The 22,686-nt window shown below is 50.0% G+C and overlaps 4 non-coding genes and 1 pseudogene across 4 annotated transcripts; all 5 read left to right on the top strand.

Moving 5' to 3' along the window:
- The first annotated feature begins 201 nt into the window (after positions 1-201).
- LOC131738332 (U2 spliceosomal RNA) lies at positions 202-392 on the top strand. The gene has a single exon (XR_009329896.1). It is a non-coding gene; the product is annotated as a U2 spliceosomal RNA (small nuclear RNA).
- A 7,057-nt stretch (positions 393-7,449) lies between these two features.
- LOC131738670 (U2 spliceosomal RNA) lies at positions 7,450-7,604 on the top strand (annotated as a pseudogene).
- A 599-nt stretch (positions 7,605-8,203) lies between these two features.
- On the top strand, positions 8,204-8,394 carry LOC131738442 (U2 spliceosomal RNA). Its single transcript, XR_009329969.1, has one exon. It is a non-coding gene; the product is annotated as a U2 spliceosomal RNA (small nuclear RNA).
- Positions 8,395-15,914: 7,520 nt separating this feature from the next.
- Positions 15,915-16,105, top strand: LOC131738431 (U2 spliceosomal RNA). The gene has a single exon (XR_009329958.1). It is a non-coding gene; the product is annotated as a U2 spliceosomal RNA (small nuclear RNA).
- A 583-nt stretch (positions 16,106-16,688) lies between these two features.
- LOC131738420 (U2 spliceosomal RNA) lies at positions 16,689-16,879 on the top strand. Its single transcript, XR_009329952.1, has one exon. It is a non-coding gene; the product is annotated as a U2 spliceosomal RNA (small nuclear RNA).
- Positions 16,880-22,686: the final 5,807 nt, after the last annotated feature.

Here is a 22,686-nt window from a genome sequence, read left to right as displayed (position 1 = left end):
CTCCGCCAGTTTATGTTTTGTTTTTGGTGTTATGTGTGTGTTTTTGCTTTGTTTTGTTTTCTCCTGCTTAAATTGCACATTTCCCCTCTGGAAGCAGCAGCCCGTTTTTTTGGGGTCTGCTTGTGCTTGAAATTTTGCACCCACCTTTGAATCCCCCTGTGCCGTCCGGGCTGGGGGGCCCCGGGCAAGGGCCAAGTCGCCATCGCTTCTCGGCCTTTTGGCTAAGATCAAGTGTAGTATCTGTTCTTATCAGTTTAATATCTGATACGTCCCCTATCATTGGACCATATATTAAATTGATTTTTGGAATCGGGAGATGGAACAGGGGCTTGCTCCGTCCACTCCACGCATCGGCCCGGTATTGCAGTACCTCCGGGAACGGTGCACACCTTTCTCTAACGTTGGTCAAAGTCAGATCTGGATCTCTCCTGTGAGCATTTTGTCTACCCCTGCTGGAGGGAGAGTGCCAGTGTTGATGCAAGTTTTCCCGCCGTTTTACTTCTTTTTTTTTCTTTCTCTCTTTCTTTCTTTCTTTTTCTTTCTCTCTTTCTTTCTTGCTGTCTTTCTTTCTTTTATTCACATGTGGTGATGATGTAGACAGCAGCAGTTTGTTTCCTGGGAGCATGCAGCTAACCAGACAAGTGTGGTGGAACATGTCCCTATGCCAGGTCCTTCTTAGCCAGCCATATACTCTGGCTTCTCTTCAGTTCGAATAAATCTTACTAAGACTAAGGTTTAGAGGGTAGTGGCATTGCCCGCTCCCTCCGAGGGTCTGTGAGAGGTTTGTTCGGGTGAGGAGGAACAGAATTTTTTTTATTTTTGACTGGCTTTCTTCAGCTCGGCAACTTTTTGGAAGACTAATGCTCAGTCTGGTTTTGGCTTGCCCAATCCAAGCCGAGGGTATTTCAAGATTTTGTTGACTGTTGAGAGCAGTTTTTTCTTTTTCAGGCGGTTCCCGTTTTTTTCTTTTTCAGGCGGTTCCGGCTTTTCCAGACGTTCCTGGAGTTAGAGAGAAGGAGGACCTACCATCCCGACGACCTTTGAGGACCCTTTGATGACCTAGACGACCTCATCCCCAGCCCTTGATTGTAATCGAGATCCAGACCGAGAGAGCAGCAGGCGCCCAGCAGAGGGCGCCATCTGGGAGGAGCAGAGGGCGGCCCCGGACCCCGAGGAGGCGTCACAGCCACGATTCTTCCTACGTGGTCTCGGTGCCAAGCAGCGCCCCCTACTCCGCCAGGGAAGGACACCGTTCACCTGGGGAGGGGGTCCCTCTTGCGAGGCGACCATCTCCTCAGGGACTAAAGTAATAGTTCCTTCAACTGCCCAGATTTGCTGCTTACGTTGTCTCTTTTCCGTAGAGAGAGACAACCCGGACGTCCAGAGGCTTCTCCCACCCCAATCGGAGGAGCCAGCTGAAGGATGGCGTTCCGGCCAACCCAGGAAACCAGGAGGCACAATGCGGTGCGCTTCACAAGAAACAAGCAAGATGAAACGGAACCAGGACTGACGAGACTGGAGTTCAGCCGGACCATTCTTCAGAGGGGTATGGGTTTTTCCCCTTCTGACTTGAATTGTTTGGTGAAATTGCCAGGGCTTAAGGAAGTGTTTGAGGTCAGTTTTAGGAACCCCCAAAAGTTACAAGAAATGTGGTCCTTTTGGGGGGAGAATAAATATCTCGCTCCATACAAAGAATTTTGTGTGGATGCACTGACAGACAGAGAAATGAAAGTTGTTACTGTCCAATTTTTCAATGAGGCTGTTAGCGACTATGATATTACAACATGGCTTAACCGCTATGGGAGGGTGTCATCAGAAGGGAGGAAAATTACAGATGAAGATGGGGTTTGGACAGGAGCCAGAAAGTGGCTGGTACGCCTTAATGTTGATCCATCGGGCATTGGAGGCGTCCGCCACATTCCAAACTCCATAGTGTTAGGGCCCAACAGAGGGCTGGTATTCTATAATGGGATGCCAAAACTCTGCAGGAAATGTGGGGAATTAGGACACCTGGCGGCCGCGTGTACTGTAGTCAAGTGCAGGAACTGCGGCGCCCCCCACGAGACCAGCCACTGCAGAGAAGAGAGGCAGTGCAATTTGTGTGGAAAGAAGGGGCACCTGTTTAAGGACTGCCCCTCTTCCTATGCCAACATGGCCAGAGCCAGCAAGGCAAACATGAACAAGCCTAGGCCTGAGCAGGAAGAGGGAGCAAGTAACAAAGATCAGTCCACATCACCACCAACAGTATCCAAGACCCAGACTCCAGCACCACCATCATCACCAGCACCCCCTCACCCCCCCGCCCCCGAGACATGTCCCGTTTTACGAGGACCCCTTCCCCCAGCCCAGAGAGAGAGTACAACAGCCACTCCACTAGCTCCTCCAGTAGCTCCTCTGATGCAGAACACGAGGCAGGGAGGGAGCCCGGACCCAGCAGCGGCCCCCCCCTGAGTAGGGCCCTCTCAGCGCCAGCACTCCCCCTCGGCTCTCGTTATGACGCCATAAGGATTGAGTCCGTGGGGGAGGAAAGCAAAAGCGACAGTGAAAGTGAGAGTGAGAAGGAGGGGAAGGGAGTGAAGAACCAGCAGAGGGTGGGGAAAAGAAAGGGTAGAGACGAGGGGGGGAAAAGAAAGAAGATCAGGATCAAAGACAGCAAGTTGCAGGTGGCCCCCATAGATCCAAAACCAGCTAATGTCCACACAAAGTCCCCAGTCTTGCCCTCGCAGGCAGAGACGGAGGCGAGTGGGACGGCTACACTGCCGCCTAGTGGGCAGGTAGCAGCCAGCCAGGGCATCCCCAGCCAGCCTTCCCAGTCGTTGGCACAAACCCTAGCACACCTTGCAGAAGAGGTGTTCACTAATGCACCGAGGGAGAGGTCGGGGTCAACACCTTCCCTGACCAGCAGTACCTCTGTAGCAATGACCCTCTTCAAGCGAAGGGCCTCCCTTCAAAGCATCCTTGACCCCCTCCCTTGTATGGGCAAAACCAGGGGCCCCCTAGAGGTCCTCCTAGATACAGCACTGGAGGACATGGGAATACCCCTGGACGCGGTAAGCCAGAAGTCTGCTAACAGCTCCAATTCAACAGACGGTAACAGCCAAAGAATGCTGTCTGTCATAACCCCCCCCCAGGACAAAGCTGACCCACACGTTCCGAGGGGCCCTGAGCAAGTTCCACCAGACTTACCTTGTGGGGAGTTGAATAGCCCCAACAACTCCACGTACTGTGCATATAAAGACGGTGCCTTCTTGGACGAGGCAGCAGTGAGTACCTTCTCAGGGGTGATGGGAGTTGCAAATAAGCCCAAGCCCCCTCGAAGCAAGCGTAGAGCTAAGAGTAGGAAGAGTGTCCCGACCTCCCAATCATAGTCGCTATGGGGTGGACGCAGCGACTCCTTTTCTTGTTAGCTACCCTGATGGCCCTGATATGTGTGTCTGTTAATGTCAGGAGCATCAGGGAGACACAAAAAAGATTTGATGTACTAAACTATCTAGCTAACTTGAAAGCAGATCTCATCTTTCTGCAGGAGTGTGGTATTTCGTTGAGCCCTGATTATAGGGACCTGAAGGAGAGTTGGACCCTGGGGGACTCCTTCTGGTCGGGCTCCAACATAGCCAGAGCCGACGGAGTAGGTATCCTGTTTAAAAACCCATTTATTACCTCCCGCAGCAGCAGGGAGGTAGAACCTGGTAGAATTCTGAGCGTGGATGTGACATACAACAACACCCCCCTCAGACTGGTCAATGTCTATGCACCCACTAACCAAAACGAAAGAGTTCATTTTTTTCCACAGCTGCGTCCACTCCTGCTGGGGAACGTACCCGTCATCGTGTCAGGTGACTTCAATTGTGCTCTGAGGGACGTAGACCGGAGCAGGCCACGCAACGACCGCTCTAGTAGAGTTTTGTCCTCCGTAATATTTGATTTCTCCCTGTGTGATGCAGGTAAGGACCTGGTGCCTCCCTTTACCTGGGTGAGCTCATCTGGGACCTCCTTCTCCCGTATAGATCTCGTCCTGCATACCAGCTCCCTTACGAAGACGGCAGTAGACACCCAGGCCGTCTTCTTCTCTGACCATAGGCTCCTGCAGGTAACATTGCAGGTCCCTCAGACCTCCCAGATGGGGTCAGGGGTTTGGAAATTAAACACCTCCTTACTCGATGACCCCTCCATAGCTGCAGCCTATAAGAGCAGGCTTGTTGAGTGGACCACTTTGCGTGACCTATTCAACTCCCCTATAGAGTGGTGGGAGATGGTCAAAATCAGAACTAAGGGTTATTTCATAGCAGCAGGCAAGAGGAAAGCAAAAGAAAGGAGGGCCAAATATAAACACCTGAATGCTGCCCTCCAGCGTCTGAGCCTGCTTCAGCTTCGGGGGTTCCCTGTAAGCGACGAAATAGACCAGACCAAGCTAGATCTTTCAGTGCTTTGTAGGGAGGAACAACGAAAGGTCATGCACAATGCAAAAGTGCAAAAAATGGAGGAAGACGAAAAGTGTACTCGCTTCTTCTTCCAGAAAACGAGGGAGAAGCGGCACTTGATGTCCTCCATGCTCGACAGCAGGGGGAGGATAGTAGAGGATAGTGAGGGAGTGAAAAAAGTGGTAGAGAACTTCTATAGGGACCTGTATAACATCAAAGCTACAGATGACACCCTGATAGAGTGGTTCCTGAGCCAGTTGGAGCCTGACTCAGTGCGGGACGACGAGGAGGAGGAGAAGGACCCAGAACTCACGCTGGAGGAGCTCACCCAGGCGGTTAAGACCATGAACACCGGTAAGACGCCAGGTCCAGATGGCATCCCGGGTGAGTATTACCATCTTTTTTGGGACACGCTAAAAGTCCATTTAGCGGAGGTCTACAGAGCGGTCTACAGGGAGAAGCGGTTGGGCCCTTCTATGCGGGAGAGTGTAATTACTCTCCTTCATAAGAAAGGGGAAGTTAAAGATCTACGGAATTGGCGCCCAATCAGCCTCCTTTGCGTGGATTACAAGATACTAGCCAAAGCTCTGATGCTCCGGCTACAAGTACACCTCCCTTTGGTCATTGGCCCCGACCAGGCTTGTGGCGTCCCAGGGAGGTCCATCACGGATATTTTAATGTTAACAAGGGACATTCTGGCTTATTCTAGAGAACGGAACCATCCCCTCTGCCTGTTCAACCTTGACCAGGAGAAGGCGTTCGATAGGGTAAGCCATGAATATATGTACAAAGTGATGGACCAGATGAAATTCGCTCCTGGACTTAGGGAGTGGGTTAAAACCATATATACAAACATTAGTACCCGAGTCTTGGTGAACAGGCACCTGACTGGTAAAATATCTATCCAGTCAGGGGTCAGACAGGGTTGCCCACTATCCCCACTGCTATATGTCGTGTGCATTGAACCCCTCCTGCAGGCAATTCGTAGGGATACCAATATAACTGGTTTCCAGCTGCCTGGATCCAACGGGGTCCAGGTCAAAACAACAGCATATATGGACGATGTGTCACTCATTTGCACCAACACATCGTCGGTACCTCGGATTAGTAATATCCTTGAGAAGTACTGCACGGCGACCGGGGCAGTGATTAATAAGTCCAAGAGCGAAGTCTACGTGTCTAAAAATTGGCAGGTAGATAGGGAACTGTCGGACATGTACCCTGTCAAAAAGGACAAAATCAAGATTCTGGGCCTCATTTTCGAGAACAATAGCTCGGGGGCCCAGAGCTGGACGGCGGCCATTAACCAGGTCCGTAAAAAGATTGGCGGATGGAGCACAAGATCCTTATCAATGACGGGTAGAGTATTAATAACCAAGTCTATACTGTTCCCCATCCTCTCTTATGTAGGAAAAATCTTTCCCCCAGACAGGACCACCAAAAAAGTGGTGGACCGCATTATCCACCGCTTTATCTGGGGCAGCAAGATGGAGAGGGTAAAGCGAGCCACCCTGAGTAAAGCCGACAAGAAGGGAGGTAAGGGGGTCCCGGACGTTGTGCAGCTCACCCGAGTGCAGGGGCTCACGCAAACTATCAAGAACATCCAGGCCCTGGACAGGAAGGTATGTTACATGAATCGTTTCTATTTTGCCACCTGTCTCAGGGCCTTGGGCCTCTGCACTATTGATAACACCGTGCCGTACTCCTGGGACCCCCCATTGTATTATAGAACCTTAAGGGACACTATATATAAATTGGGCTTAGATAAAGCAAAATTGGCCTCCTGGGAATACAAGGCTGTAACTAAATATCTTGCCGGTTCCCAGGAAATTGAAAAAGTAGCTACTTTCTCCCTCACCCAAAGCCAAAAAATCTGGGAGAATGTGTCTCACAGCTGCCTCAGTAATGTCCAGAAGGATATAGCATGGAACACCGTCCACAGTGCACTCCCCACTCGAGCGTTCATGTTCAGGAGGGGACTAGCCCAAGTAGAAACATGCCCCTATGCAAAGTGCCGCAAGAGAGAAACACCAGCCCATATCTTCTGGGAGTGTGATGTGGCTGGCAGTGTCTGGCTCTCTGTCTCTGTCTTCCTAAACAGGTTTGCTGACACGGCCAAGATGACCGCTGAGACTGTGCTCTATGGGCCTGCGGGAGGAATCGATACCAGCACAGCTAAGTGCGTTTGGCGTGTCATCAATGTTGTCAAGCAGATCCTGTGGGAAGGCCGTAACGTCTGTGTCTATCACAAGCAGGAGCTAGACACTATCACCACGACCAGAAGGGCACAAACTCTTATCAAGGACTTTGTAATTCTGGACATCCGGACCCTCGGGAAGGACAAGGCCTGCGCGGAGTGGAGGATCGCCGGACTTCAGGACGTGAAGATGGAATAAAGGAAAAAACTGGAACCGCTAGCTCCTAGGAGCGGGACTACGGGGCACCGCTAAGCCTTTTATTTATTTTGTCATGCCAGCATTCCGCCCTTTTTAGCTGGCATGACCGTTTTTTCAACGGTGCCCTGGTTTTATGTAGTCTTTTTGTTTCAGTTTTATGGACTTTTATTTGATTTACGTTGAATGTTTTATTTGATTTTGTTTTGTTTTGTTTTATGTATCTTTAAGATTTTTAATGTAAACTATTAAAAGTTACATTTTAAGTGTTTTAAAATTTTAGAATTTTAACTCACTGTTCTATACACTGTCCCTTTTCCCCTGTCCCTGTTTTAGATCTAGTTTTATGTTCACTTTTGAACTTTTTTAGAGAGCACTCCCCGGCCCTCACAAGCACTGGTTTTTTATAGATGGTTCTTTTTTTCCAGTCACTTTTAAAACAGCACAGGTTTTTTTCATGTTGATTTTAATCTGTGTCTGTTTTAACCATGTACAAAGCACAATTGTCTTGGTGTTTTTAAATGTATTTTAAATGCTTTTAAAACAAAATGTATGTCTGTATGCATGAATGTCATCTTTAAAAGAAATGTAAAATGAATGAAAAAACGAATGGGTGTAAATGTAAAAAATGTAAAATCTCAATAAAAGAGTATTAATATCTGATACGTCCCCTATCAGGGGACCATATATTAAATTGATTTTTGGAATCGGGAGATGGAACAGGGGCTTGCTCCGTCCACTCCACGCATCGGCCCGGTATTGCAGTACCTCCGGGAACGGTGCACACCTTTCTCTAACGTTGGTCAAAGTCAGATCTGGATCTCTCCTGTGAGCATTTTGTCTACCCCTGCTGGAGGGAGAGTGCCAGTGTTGATGCAAGTTTTCCCGCCGTTTTACTTCTTTTTTTTTTCTTTCTCTCTTTCTTTCTTTCTCTCTTTCTTTCTCTCTTTCTCTCTTTCTTTCTCTCTTTCTTTCTTGCTGTCTTTCTTTCTTTTATTCACATGTGGTGATGATGTAGACAGCAGCAGGTTGTTTCCTGGGAGCATGCAGCTAACCAGACAAGTGTGGTGGAACATGTCCCTATGCCAGGACCTTCTTAGCAAGCCAGCCAGCCAGCGAGGCACAGTTGTAGTTACCCAAGGCACCTTGCACAGCATAGCAGCTTGGCATGACTATTTGTAAGACGCACTCCGCCAGTTTATGTTTTGTTTTTGGTGTTATGTGTGTGTTTTTGCTTTGTTTTGTTTTCTCCTGCTTAAATTGCACATTTCCCCTCTGGAAGCAGCAGCCCGTTTTTTTGGGGTCTGCTTGTGCTTGAAATTTTGCACCCACCTTTGAATCCCCCTGTGCCGTCCGGGCTGGGGGGCCCCGGGCAAGGGCCAAGTCGCCATCGCTTCTCGGCCTTTTGGCTAAGATCAAGTGTAGTATCTGTTCTTATCAGTTTAATATCTGATACGTCCCCTATCAGGGGACCATATATTAAATTGATTTTTGGAATCGGGAGATGGAACAGGGGCTTGCTCCGTCCACTCCACGCATCGGCCCGGTATTGCAGTACCTCCGGGAACGGTGCACACCTTTCTCTAACGTTGGTCAAAGTCAGATCTGGATCTCTCCTGTGAGCATTTTGTCTACCCCTGCTGGAGGGAGAGTGCCAGTGTTGATGCAAGTTTTCCCGCCGTTTTACTTCTTTTTTTTTTCTTTCTCTCTTTCTTTCTCTTTCTTTCTCTCTTTCTTTCTTGCTGTCTTTCTTTCTTTTATTCACATGTGATGATGATGTAGACAGCAGCAGTTTGTTTCCTGGGAGCATGCAGCTAACCAGACAAGTGTGGTGGAACATGTCCCTATGCCAGGTCCTTCTTAGCCAGCCATATACTCTGGCTTCTCTTCAGTTCGAATAAATCTTTCTAAGACTAAGGCTTAGAGGGTAGTGGCATTGCCCGCTCCCTCCGAGGGTCTGTGAGAGGTTTGTTCGGGTGAGGAGGAACAGAATTTTTTTTATTTTTGACTGGCTTTCTTCAGCTCGGCAACTTTTTGGAAGACTAATGCTCAGTCTGGTTTTGGCTTGCCCAATCCAGGCCGAGGGTCTTTCAAGATTTTGTTGACTGTTGAGAGCAGTTTTTTCTTTTTCAGGCGGTTCCCGTTTTTTTCTTTTTCAGGCGGTTCCGGCTTTTCCAGACGTTCCTGGAGTTAGAGAGAAGGAGGACCTACCATCCAGACGACCTTTGAGGACCCTTTGATGACCTAGACGACCTCATCCCCAGCCCTTGATTGTAGTCGAGATCCAGACCGAGAGAGCAGCAGGCGCCCAGCAGAGGGCACCATCTGGGAGGAGCAGAGGGCGGCCCCGGACCCCGAGGAGGCGTCACAGCCACGATTCTTCCTACGTGGTCTCGGTGCCAAGCAGCGCCCCCTACTCCGCCAGGGAAGGACACCGTTCACCTGGGGAGGGGGTCCCTCTTGCGAGGCAACCATCTCCTCAGGGACTAAAGTAATAGTTCCTTCAACTGCCCAGATTTGCTGCTTACGTTGTCTCTTTTCCGTAGAGAGAGACAACCCGGACGTCCAGAGGCTTCTCCCACCCCAATCGGAGGAGCCAGCTGAAGGATGGCGTTCCGGCCAACCCAGGAAACCAGGAGGCACAATGCGGTGCGCTTCACAAGAAACAAGCAAGATGAAACGGAACCAGGACTGACGAGACTGGAGTTCAGCCGGACCATTCTTCAGAGGGGTATGGGTTTTTCCCCTTCTGACTTGAATTGTTTGGTGAAATTGCCAGGGCTTAAGGAAGTGTTTGAGGTCAGTTTTAGGAACCCCCAAAAGTTACAAGAAATGTGGTCCTTTTGGGGGGAGAATAAATATCTCGCTCCATACAAAGAATTTTGTGTGGATGCACTGACAGACAGAGAAATGAAAGTTGTTACTGTCCAATTTTTCAATGAGGCTGTTAGCGACTATGATATTACAACATGGCTTAACCGCTATGGGAGGGTGTCATCAGAAGGGAGGAAAATTACAGATGAAGATGGGGTTTGGACAGGAGCCAGAAAGTGGCTGGTACGCCTTAATGTTGATCCATCGGGCATTGGAGGCGTCCGCCACATTCCAAACTCCATAGTGTTAGGGCCCAACAGAGGGCTGGTATTCTATAATGGGATGCCAAAACTCTGCAGGAAATGTGGGGAATTAGGACACCTGGCGGCCGCGTGTACTGTAGTCAAGTGCAGGAACTGCGGCGCCCCCCACGAGACCAGCCACTGCAGAGAAGAGAGGCAGTGCAATTTGTGTGGAAAGAAGGGGCACCTGTTTAAGGACTGCCCCTCTTCCTATGCCAACATGGCCAGAGCCAGCAAGGCAAACATGAACAAGCCTAGGCCTGAGCAGGAAGAGGGAGCAAGTAACAAAGATCAGTCCACATCACCACCAACAGTATCCAAGACCCAGACTCCAGCACCACCATCATCACCAGCACCCCCTCACCCCCCCGCCCCCGAGACATGTCCCGTTTTACGAGGACCCCTTCCCCCAGCCCAGAGAGAGAGTACAACAGCCACTCCACTAGCTCCTCCAGTAGCTCCTCTGATGCAGAACACGAGTCAGGGAGGGAGCCCGGACCCAGCAGCGGCCCCCCCCTGAGTAGGGCCCTCTCAGTGCCAGCACTCCCCCTCGGCTCTCGTTATGACGCCATAAGGATTGAGTCCGTGGGGGAGGAAAGCAAAAGCGACAGTGAAAGTGAGAGTGAGAAGGAGGGGAAGGGAGTGAAGAACCAGCAGAGGGTGGGGAAAAGAAAGGGTAGAGACGAGGGGGGGAAAAGAAAGAAGATCAGGATCAAAGACAGCAAGTTGCAGGTGGCCCCCATAGATCCAAAACCAGCTAATGTCCACACAAAGTCCCCAGTCTTGCCCTCGCAGGCAGAGACGGAGGCGAGTGGGACGGCTACACTGCCGCCTAGTGGGCAGGTAGCAGCCAGCCAGGGCATCCCCAGCCAGCCTTCCCAGTCGTTGGCACAAACCCTAGCACACCTCGCAGAAGAGGTGTTCACTAATGCACCGAGGGAGAGGTCGGGGTCAACACCTTCCCTGACCAGCAGTACCTCTGTAGCAATGACCCTCTTCAAGCGAAGGGCCTCCCTTCAAAGCATCCTTGACCCCCTCCCTTGTATGGGCAAAACCAGGGGCCCCCTAGAGGTCCTCCTAGATACAGCACTGGAGGACATGGGAATACCCCTGGACGCGGTAAGCCAGAAGTCTGCTAACAGCTCCAATTCAACAGACGGTAACAGCCAAAGAATGCTGTCTGTCATAACCCCCCCCAGGACAAAGCTGACCCACACGTTCCGAGGGGCCCTGAGCAAGTTCCACCAGACTTACCTTGTGGGGAGTTGAATAGCCCCAACAACTCCACGTACTGTGCATATAAAGACGGTGCCTTCTTGGACGAGGCAGCAGTGAGTACCTTCTCAGGGGTGATGGGAGTTGCAAATAAGCCCAAGCCCCCTCGAAGCAAGCGTAGAGCTAAGAGTAGGAAGAGTGTCCCGACCTCCCAATCATAGTCGCTATGGGGTGGACGCAGCGACTCCTTTTCTTGTTAGCTACCCTGATGGCCCTGATATGTGTGTCTGTTAATGTCAGGAGCATCAGGGAGACACAAAAAAGATTTGATGTACTAAACTATCTAGCTAACTTGAAAGCAGATCTCATCTTTCTGCAGGAGTGTGGTATTTCGTCGAGCCCTGATTATAGGAACCTGAAGGAGAGTTGGACCCTGGGGGACTCCTTCTGGTCGGGCTCCAACATAGCCAGAGCCGACGGAGTAGGTATCCTGTTTAAAAACCCATTTATTACCTCCCGCAGCAGCAGGGAGGTAGAACCTGGTAGAATTCTGAGCGTGGATGTGACATACAACAACACTCCCCTCAGACTGGTCAATGTCTACGCACCCACTAACCAAAACGAAAGAGTTCAATTTTTTCCACAGCTGCGTCCACTCCTGCTGGGGAACGTACCCGTCATCGTGTCAGGTGACTTCAATTGTGCTCTGAGGGACGTAGACCGGAGCAGGCCACGCAACGACCGCTCTAGTAGAGTTTTGTCCTCCGTAATATCTGATTTCTCCCTGTGTGATGCAGGTAAGGACCTGGTGCCTCCCTTTACCTGGGTGAGCTCATCTGGGACCTCCTTCTCCCGTATAGATCTCGTCCTGCATACCAGCTCCCTTACGAAGACGGCAGTAGACACCCAGGCCGTCTTCTTCTCTGACCATAGGCTCCTGCAGGTAACATTGCAGGTCCCTCAGACCTCCCAGATGGGGTCAGGGGTTTGGAAATTAAACACCTCCTTACTCGATGACCCCTCCATAGCTGCAGCCTATAAGAGCAGGCTTGTTGAGTGGACCACTTTGCGTGACCTATTCAACTCCCCTATAGAGTGGTGGGAGATGGTCAAAATCAGAACTAAGGGTTATTTCATAGCAGCAGGCAAGAGGAAAGCAAAAGAAAGGAGGGCCAAATATAAACACCTGAATGCTGCCCTCCAGCATCTGAGCCTGCTTCAGCTTCGGGGGTTCCCTGTAAGCGACGAGATAGCCCAGACCAAGCTAGATCTTTCAGTGCTTTGTAGGGAGGAACAACGAAAGGTCATGCACAATGCAAAAGTGCAAAAAATGGAGGAAGACGAAAAGTGTACTCGCTTCTTCTTCCAGAAAACGAGGGAGAAGCGGCACTTGATGTCCTCCATGCTCGACAGCAGGGGAGGATAGTAGAGGATAGTGAGGGAGTGAAAAAAGTGGTAGAGAACTTCTATAGGGACCTATATAACATCAAAGCTACAGATGACACCCTGATAGAGTGGTTCCTGAGCCAGTTGGAGCCTGACTCAGTGCGGGACAACGAGGAGGAGGAGAAGGACCCAGAACTCACGCTGGAGGAGCTCACCCAGGCGGTTAAGACCATGAACACCGGTAAGACGCCAGGTCCAGATGGCATCCCGGGTGAGTATTACCATCTTTTTTGGGACATGCTAAAAGTCCATTTAGCGGAGGTCTACAGAGCGGTCTACAGGGAGAAGCGGTTGGGCCCTTCTATGCGGGAGAGTGTAATTACTCTCCTTCATAAGAAAGGGGAAGTTAAAGATCTACGGAATTGGCGCCCAATCAGCCTCCTTTGCGTGGATTACAAGATACTAGCCAAAGCTCTGATGCTCCGGCTACAAGTACACCTCCCTTTGGTCATTGGCCCCGACCAGGCTTGTGGCGTCCCAGGGAGGTCCATCACGGATATTTTAATGTTAACAAGGGACATTCTGGCTTATTCTAGAGAACGGAACCATCCCCTCTGCCTGTTCAACCTTGACCAGGAGAAGGCGTTCGATAGGGTAAGCCATGAATATATGTACAAAGTGATGGACCAGATGAAATTCGCTCCTGGACTTAGGGAGTGGGTTAAAACCATATATACAAACATTAGTACCCGAGTCTTGGTGAACAGGCACCTGACTGGTAAAATATCTATCCAGTCAGGGGTCAGACAGGGTTGCCCACTATCCCCACTGCTATATGTCGTGTGCATTGAACCCCTCCTGCAGGCAATTCGTAGGGATACCAATATAACTGGTTTCCAGCTGCCTGGATCCAACGGGGTCCAGGTCAAAACAACAGCATATATGGACGATGTGTCACTCATTTGCACCAACACATCGTCGGTACCTCGGATTAGTAATATCCTTGAGAAGTACTGCACGGCGACCGGGGCAGTGATTAATAAGTCCAAGAGCGAAGTCTACGTGTCTAAAAATTGGCAGGTAGATAGGGAACTGTCGGACATGTACCCTGTCAAAAAGGACAAAATCAAGATTCTGGGCCTCATTTTCGAGAACAATAGCTCGGGGGCCCAGAGCTGGACGGCGGCCATTAACCAGGTCCGTAAAAAGATTGGCGGATGGAGCACAAGATCCTTAACAATGACGGGTAGAGTATTAATAACAAAGTCTATACTGTTCCCCATCCTCTCTTATGTAGGAAAAATCTTTCCCCCAGACAGGACCACCAAAAAAGTGGTGGACCGCATTATCCACCGCTTTATCTGGGGCAGCAAGATGGAGAGGGTAAAGCGAGCCACCCTGAGTAAAGCCGACAAGAAGGGAGGTAAGGGGGTCCCGGACGTTGTGCAGCTCACCCGAGTGCAGGGGCTCACGCAAACTATCAAGAACATCCAGGCCCTGGACAGGAAGGTATGTTACATGAATCGTTTCTATTTTGCCACCTGTCTCAGGGCCTTGGGCCTCTGCACTATTGATAACACCGTGCCGTACTCCTGGGACCCCCCATTGTATTATAGAACCTTAAGGGACACTATATATAAATTGGGCTTAGATAAAGCAAAATTGGCCTCCTGGGAATACAAGGCTGTAACTAAATATCTTGCCGCTTCCCAGGAAATTGAAAAAGTAGCTACTTTCTCCCTCACCCAAAGCCAAAAAATCTGGGAGAATGTGTCTCACAGCTGCCTCAGTAATGTCCAGAAGGATATAGCATGGAACACCGTCCACAGTGCATTCCCCACTCGAGCGTTCATGTTCAGGAGGGGACTAGCCCAAGTAGAAACATGCCCCTATGCAATGTGCCGCAAGAGAGAAACACCAGCCCATATCTTCTGGGAGTGTGATGTGGCTGGCAGTGTCTGGCTCTCTGTCTCTGTCTTCCTAAACAGGTTTGCTGACACGGCCAAGATGACCGCTGAGACTGTGCTCTATGGGCCTGCGGGAGGAATCGATACCAGCACAGCTAAGTGCGTTTGGCGTGTCATCAATGTTGTCAAGCAGATCCTGTGGGAAGGCCGTAACGTCTGTGTCTATCACAAGCAGGAGCTAGACACTATCACCACGACCAGAAGGGCACAAACTCTTATCAAGGACTTTGTAATTCTGGACATCCGGACCCTCGGGAAGGACAAGGCCTGCGCGGAGTGGAGGATCGCCGGACTTCAGGACGTGAAGATGGAATAAAGGAAAAAACTGGAACCGCTAGCTCCTAGGAGCGGGACTACGGGGCACCGCTAAGCCTTTTATTTATTTTGTCATGCCAGCATTCCGCCCTTTTTAGCTGGCATGACCGTTTTTTCAACGGTGCCCTGGTTTTATGTAGTCTTTTTGTTTCAGTTTTATGGACTTTTATTTGATTTACGTTGAATGTTTTATTTGATTTTGTTTTGTTTTGTTTTATGTATCTTTAAGATTTTTAATGTAAACTATTAAAAGTTACATTTTAAGTGTTTTAAAATTTTAGAATTTTAACTCACTGTTCTATACACTGTCCCTTTTCCCCTGTCCCTGTTTTAGATCTAGTTTTATGTTCACTTTTGAACTTTTTTAGAGAGCACTCCCCGGCCCTCACAAACACTGGTTTTTTATAGATGGTTCTTTTTTTCCAGTCACTTTTAAAGCAGCACAGGTTTTTTTCATGTTGATTTTAATCTGTGTATGTTTTAACCATGTACAAAGCACAATTGTCTTGGTGTTTTTAAATGTATTTTAAATGCTTTTAAAACAAAATGTATGTCTGTATGCATGAATGTCATCTTTAAAAGAAATGTAAAATGAATGAAAAAAACGAATGGGTGTAAATGTAAAAAATGTAAAATCTCTTTCTCTCTTTCTTTCTCTCTTTCTCTCTTTCTTTCTCTCTTTCTTTCTTGCTGTCTTTCTTTCTTTTATTCACATGTGGTGATGATGTAGACAGCAGCAGGTTGTTTCCTGGGAGCATGCAGCTAACCAGACAAGTGTGGTGGAACATGTCCCTATGCCAGGACCTTCTTAGCAAGCCAGCCAGCCAGCGAGGCACAGTTGTAGTTACCCAAGGCACCTTGCACAGCATAGCAGCTTGGCATGACTATTTGTAAGACGCACTCCGCCAGTTTATGTTTTGTTTTTGGTGTTATGTGTGTGTTTTTGCTTTGTTTTGTTTCCTCCTGCTTAAATTGCACATTTCCCCTCTGGAAGCAGCAGCCCGTTTTTTGGGGGTCTGCTTGTGCTTGGAATTTTGCACCCACCAATGAATCCCCCTGTGCCGTCCGGGCTGGGGGGCCCCGGGCAAGGGCCAAGTCGCCATCGCTTCTCGGCCTTTTGGCTAAGATCAAGTGTAGTATCTGTTCTTATCAGTTTAATATCTGATACGTCCCCTATCAGGGGACCATATATTAAATTGATTTTTGGAATCGGGAGATGGAACAGGGGCTTGCTCCGTCCACTCCACGCATCGGCCCGGTATTGCAGTACCTCCGGGAACGGTGCACACCTTTCTCTAACGTTGGTCAAAGTCAGATCTGGATCTCTCCTGTGAGCATTTTGTCTACCACTGCTGGAGGGAGAGTGCCAGTGTTGATGCAAGTTTTCCCGCCGTTTTACTTATTTTTTTTTTCTTTCTCTCTTTCTTTCTCTCTTTCTCTCTTTCTTTCTCTCTTTCTTTCTTGCTGTCTTTCTTTCTTTTATTCACATGTGGTGATGATGTAGACAGCAGCAGGTTGTTTCCTGGGAGCATGCAGCTAACCAGACAAGTGTGGTGGAACATGTCCCTATGCCAGGACCTTCTTAGCAAGCCAGCCAGCCAGCGAGGCACAGTTGTAGTTACCCAAGGCACCTTGCACAGCATAGCAGCTTGGCATGACTATTTGTAAGACGCACTCCGCCAGTTTATGTTTTGTTTTTGGTGTTATGTGTGTGTTTTTGCTTTGTTTTGTTTCCTCCTGCTTAAATTGCACATTTCCCCTCTGGAAGCAGCAGCCCGTTTTTTGGGGGTCTGCTTGTGCTTGGAATTTTGCACCCACCTTTGAATCCCCCTGTGCCGTCCGGGCTGGGGGGCCCCGGGCAAGGGCCAAGTCGCCATCGCTTCTCGGCCTTTTGGCTAAGATCAAGTGTAGTATCTGTTCTTATCAGTTTAATATCTGATACGTCCCCTATCAGGGGACCATATATTAAATTGATTTTTGGAATCGGGAGATGGAACAGGGGCTTGCTCCGTCCACTCCACGCATCGGCCCGGTATTGCAGTACCTCCGGGAACGGTGCACACCTTTCTCTAACGTTGGTCAAAGTCAGATCTGGATCTCTCCTGTGAGCATTTTGTCTACCCCTGCTGGAGGGAGAGTGCCAGTGTTGATGCAAGTTTTCCCGCCGTTTTACTTCTTTTTTTTTTCTTTCTCTCTTTCTTTCTCTTTCTTTCTCTCTTTCTTTCTTGCTGTCTTTCTTTCTTTTATTCACATGTGATGATGATGTAGACAGCAGCAGTTTGTTTCCTGGGAGCATGCAGCTAACCAGACAAGTGTGGTGGAACATGTCCCTATGCCAGGTCCTTCTTAGCCAGCCATATACTCTGGCTTCTCTTCAGTTCGAATAAATCTTTCTAAGACTAAGGCTTAGAGGGTAGTGGCATTGCCCGCTCCCTCCGAGGGTCTGAGAGGTTTGTTCGGGTGAGGAGGAACAGAATTTTTTTTATTTTTGACTGGCTTTCTTCAGCTCGGCAACTTTTTGGAAGACTAATGCTCAGTCTGGTTTTGGCTTGCCCAATCCAGGCCGAGGGTCTTTCAAGATTTTGTTGACTGTTGAGAGCAGTTTTTTCTTTTTCAGGCGGTTCCCGTTTTTTTCTTTTTCAGGCGGTTCCGGCTTTTCCAGACGTTCCTGGAGTTAGAGAGAAGGAGGACCTACCATCCAGACGACCTTTGAGGACCCTTTGATGACCTAGACGACCTCATCCCCAGCCCTTGATTGTAGTCGAGATCCAGACCGAGAGAGCAGCAGGCGCCCAGCAGAGGGCACCATCTGGGAGGAGCAGAGGGCGGCCCCGGACCCCGAGGAGGCGTCACAGCCACGATTCTTCCTACGTGGTCTCGGTGCCAAGCAGCGCCCCCTACTCCGCCAGGGAAGGACACCGTTCACCTGGGGAGGGGGTCCCTCTTGCGAGGCAACCATCTCCTCAGGGACTAAAGTAATAGTTCCTTCAACTGCCCAGATTTGCTGCTTACGTTGTCTCTTTTCCGTAGAGAGAGACAACCCGGACGTCCAGAGGCTTCTCCCACCCCAATCGGAGGAGCCAGCTGAAGGATGGCGTTCCGGCCAACCCAGGAAACCAGGAGGCACAATGCGGTGCGCTTCACAAGAAACAAGCAAGATGAAACGGAACCAGGACTGACGAGACTGGAGTTCAGCCGGACCATTCTTCAGAGGGGTATGGGTTTTTCCCCTTCTGACTTGAATTGTTTGGTGAAATTGCCAGGGCTTAAGGAAGTGTTTGAGGTCAGTTTTAGGAACCCCCAAAAGTTACAAGAAATGTGGTCCTTTTGGGGGGAGAATAAATATCTCGCTCCATACAAAGAATTTTGTGTGGATGCACTGACAGACAGAGAAATGAAAGTTGTTACTGTCCAATTTTTCAATGAGACTGTTAGCGACTATGATATTACAACATGGCTTAACCGCTATGGGAGGGTGTCATCAGAAGGGAGGAAAATTACAGATGAAGATGGGGTTTGGACAGGAGCCAGAAAGTGGCTGGTACGCCTTAATGTTGATCCATCGGGCATTGGAGGCGTCCGCCACATTCCAAACTCCATAGTGTTAGGGCCCAACAGAGGGCTGGTATTCTATAATGGGATGCCAAAACTCTGCAGGAAATGTGGGGAATTAGGACACCTGGCGGCCGCGTGTACTGTAGTCAAGTGCAGGAACTGCGGCGCCCCCCACGAGACCAGCCACTGCAGAGAAGAGAGGCAGTGCAATTTGTGTGGAAAGAAGGGGCACCTGTTTAAGGACTGCCCCTCTTCCTATGCCAACATGGCCAGAGCCAGCAAGGCAAACATGAACAAGCCTAGGCCTGAGCAGGAAGAGGGAGCAAGTAACAAAGATCAGTCCACATCACCACCAACAGTATCCAAGACCCAGACTCCAGCACCACCATCATCACCAGCACCCCCTCACCCCCCCGCCCCCGAGACATGTCCCGTTTTACGAGGACCCCTTCCCCCAGCCCAGAGAGAGAGTACAACAGCCACTCCACTAGCTCCTCCAGTAGCTCCTCTGATGCAGAACACGAGTCAGGGAGGGAGCCCGGACCCAGCAGCGGCCCCCCCCTGAGTAGGGCCCTCTCAGTGCCAGCACTCCCCCTCGGCTCTCGTTATGACGCCATAAGGATTGAGTCCGTGGGGGAGGAAAGCAAAAGCGACAGTGAAAGTGAGAGTGAGAAGGAGGGGAAGGGAGTGAAGAACCAGCAGAGGGTGGGGAAAAGAAAGGGTAGAGACGAGGGGGGGAAAAGAAAGAAGATCAGGATCAAAGACAGCAAGTTGCAGGTGGCCCCCATAGATCCAAAACCAGCTAATGTCCACACAAAGTCCCCAGTCTTGCCCTCGCAGGCAGAGACGGAGGCGAGTGGGACGGCTACACTGCCGCCTAGTGGGCAGGTAGCAGCCAGCCAGGGCATCCCCAGCCAGCCTTCCCAGTCGTTGGCACAAACCCTAGCACACCTCGCAGAAGAGGTGTTCACTAATGCACCGAGGGAGAGGTCGGGGTCAACACCTTCCCTGACCAGCAGTACCTCTGTAGCAATGACCCTCTTCAAGCGAAGGGCCTCCCTTCAAAGCATCCTTGACCCCCTCCCTTGTATGGGCAAAACCAGGGGCCCCCTAGAGGTCCTCCTAGATACAGCACTGGAGGACATGGGAATACCCCTGGACGCGGTAAGCCAGAAGTCTGCTAACAGCTCCAATTCAACAGACGGTAACAGCCAAAGAATGCTGTCTGTCATAACCCCCCCCAGGACAAAGCTGACCCACACGTTCCGAGGGGCCCTGAGCAAGTTCCACCAGACTTACCTTGTGGGGAGTTGAATAGCCCCAACAACTCCACGTACTGTGCATATAAAGACGGTGCCTTCTTGGACGAGGCAGCAGTGAGTACCTTCTCAGGGGTGATGGGAGTTGCAAATAAGCCCAAGCCCCCTCGAAGCAAGCGTAGAGCTAAGAGTAGGAAGAGTGTCCCGACCTCCCAATCATAGTCGCTATGGGGTGGACGCAGCGACTCCTTTTCTTGTTAGCTACCCTGATGGCCCTGATATGTGTGTCTGTTAATGTCAGGAGCATCAGGGAGACACAAAAAAGATTTGATGTACTAAACTATCTAGCTAACTTGAAAGCAGATCTCATCTTTCTGCAGGAGTGTGGTATTTCGTCGAGCCCTGATTATAGGAACCTGAAGGAGAGTTGGACCCTGGGGGACTCCTTCTGGTCGGGCTCCAACATAGCCAGAGCCGACGGAGTAGGTATCCTGTTTAAAAACCCATTTATTACCTCCCGCAGCAGCAGGGAGGTAGAACCTGGTAGAATTCTGAGCGTGGATGTGACTTACAACAACACTCCCCTCAGACTGGTCAATGTCTACGCACCCACTAACCAAAACGAAAGAGTTCAATTTTTTCCACAGCTGCGTCCACTCCTGCTGGGGAACGTACCCGTCATCGTGTCAGGTGACTTCAATTGTGCTCTGAGGGACGTAGACCGGAGCAGGCCACGCAACGACCGCTCTAGTAGAGTTTTGTCCTCCGTAATATCTGATTTCTCCCTGTGTGATGCAGGTAAGGACCTGGTGCCTCCCTTTACCTGGGTGAGCTCATCTGGGACCTCCTTCTCCCGTATAGATCTCGTCCTGCATACCAGCTCCCTTACGAAGACGGCAGTAGACACCCAGGCCGTCTTCTTCTCTGACCATAGGCTCCTGCAGGTAACATTGCAGGTCCCTCAGACCTCCCAGATGGGGTCAGGGGTTTGGAAATTAAACACCTCCTTACTCGATGACCCCTCCATAGCTGCAGCCTATAAGAGCAGGCTTGTTGAGTGGACCACTTTGCGTGACCTATTCAACTCCCCTATAGAGTGGTGGGAGATGGTCAAAATCAGAACTAAGGGTTATTTCATAGCAGCAGGCAAGAGGAAAGCAAAAGAAAGGAGGGCCAAATATAAACACCTGAATGCTGCCCTCCAGCATCTGAGCCTGCTTCAGCTTCGGGGGTTCCCTGTAAGCGACGAGATAGCCCAGACCAAGCTAGATCTTTCAGTGCTTTGTAGGGAGGAACAACGAAAGGTCATGCACAATGCAAAAGTGCAAAAAATGGAGGAAGACGAAAAGTGTACTCGCTTCTTCTTCCAGAAAACGAGGGAGAAGCGGCACTTGATGTCCTCCATGCTCGACAGCAGGGGGAGGATAGTAGAGGATAGTGAGGGAGTGAAAAAAGTGGTAGAGAACTTCTATAGGGACCTATATAACATCAAAGCTACAGATGACACCCTGATAGAGTGGTTCCTGAGCCAGTTGGAGCCTGACTCAGTGCGGGACGACGAGGAGGAGGAGAAGGACCCAGAACTCACGCTGGAGGAGCTCACCCAGGCGGTTAAGACCATGAACACCGGTAAGACGCCAGGTCCAGATGGCATCCCGGGTGAGTATTACCATCTTTTTTGGGACATGCTAAAAGTCCATTTAGCGGAGGTCTACAGAGCGGTCTACAGGGAGAAGCGGTTGGGCCCTTCTATGCGGGAGAGTGTAATTACTCTCCTTCATAAGAAAGGGGAAGTTAAAGATCTACGGAATTGGCGCCCAATCAGCCTCCTTTGCGTGGATTACAAGATACTAGCCAAAGCTCTGATGCTCCGGCTACAAGTACACCTCCCTTTGGTCATTGGCCCCGACCAGGCTTGTGGCGTCCCAGGGAGGTCCATCACGGATATTTTAATGTTAACAAGGGACATTCTGGCTTATTCTAGAGAACGGAACCATCCCCTCTGCCTGTTCAACCTTGACCAGGAGAAGGCGTTCGATAGGGTAAGCCATGAATATATGTACAAAGTGATGGACCAGATGAAATTCGCTCCTGGACTTAGGGAGTGGGTTAAAACCATCTATACAAACATTAGTACCCGAGTCTTGGTGAACAGGCACCTGACTGGTAAAATATCTATCCAGTCAGGGGTCAGACAGGGTTGCCCACTATCCCCACTGCTATATGTCGTGTGCATTGAACCCCTCCTGCAGGCAATTCGTAGGGATACCAATATAACTGGTTTCCAGCTGCCTGGATCCAACGGGGTCCAGGTCAAAACAACAGCATATATGGACGATGTGTCACTCATTTGCACCAACACATCGTCGGTACCTCGGATTAGTAATATCCTTGAGAAGTACTGCACGGCGACCGGGGCAGTGATTAATAAGTCCAAGAGCGAAGTCTACGTGTCTAAAAATTGGCAGGTAGATAGGGAACTGTCGGACATGTACCCTGTCAAAAAGGACAAAATCAAGATTCTGGGCCTCATTTTCGAGAACAATAGCTCGGGGGCCCAGAGCTGGACGGCGGCCATTAACCAGGTCCGTAAAAAGATTGGCGGATGGAGCACAAGATCCTTAACAATGACGGGTAGAGTATTAATAACAAAGTCTATACTGTTCCCCATCCTCTCTTATGTAGGAAAAATCTTTCCCCCAGACAGGACCACCAAAAAAGTGGTGGACCGCATTATCCACCGCTTTATCTGGGGCAGCAAGATGGAGAGGGTAAAGCGAGCCACCCTGAGTAAAGCCGACAAGAAGGGAGGTAAGGGGGTCCCGGACGTTGTGCAGCTCACCCGAGTGCAGGGGCTCACGCAAACTATCAAGAACATCCAGGCCCTGGACAGGAAGGTATGTTACATGAATCGTTTCTATTTTGCCACCTGTCTCAGGGCCTTGGGCCTCTGCACTATTGATAACACCGTGCCGTACTCCTGGGACCCCCCATTGTATTATAGAACCTTAAGGGACACTATATATAAATTGGGCTTAGATAAAGCAAAATTGGCCTCC

This window comes from Acipenser ruthenus, chromosome 10, assembly GCF_902713425.1.
Source record: "Acipenser ruthenus chromosome 10, fAciRut3.2 maternal haplotype, whole genome shotgun sequence".
Taxonomy (NCBI): Eukaryota; Metazoa; Chordata; class Actinopteri; order Acipenseriformes; family Acipenseridae; genus Acipenser; species Acipenser ruthenus.
The sequence above is the reverse complement of the archived record's forward strand: the minus strand, read 5'-3'. Positions and strand labels throughout refer to the sequence as shown.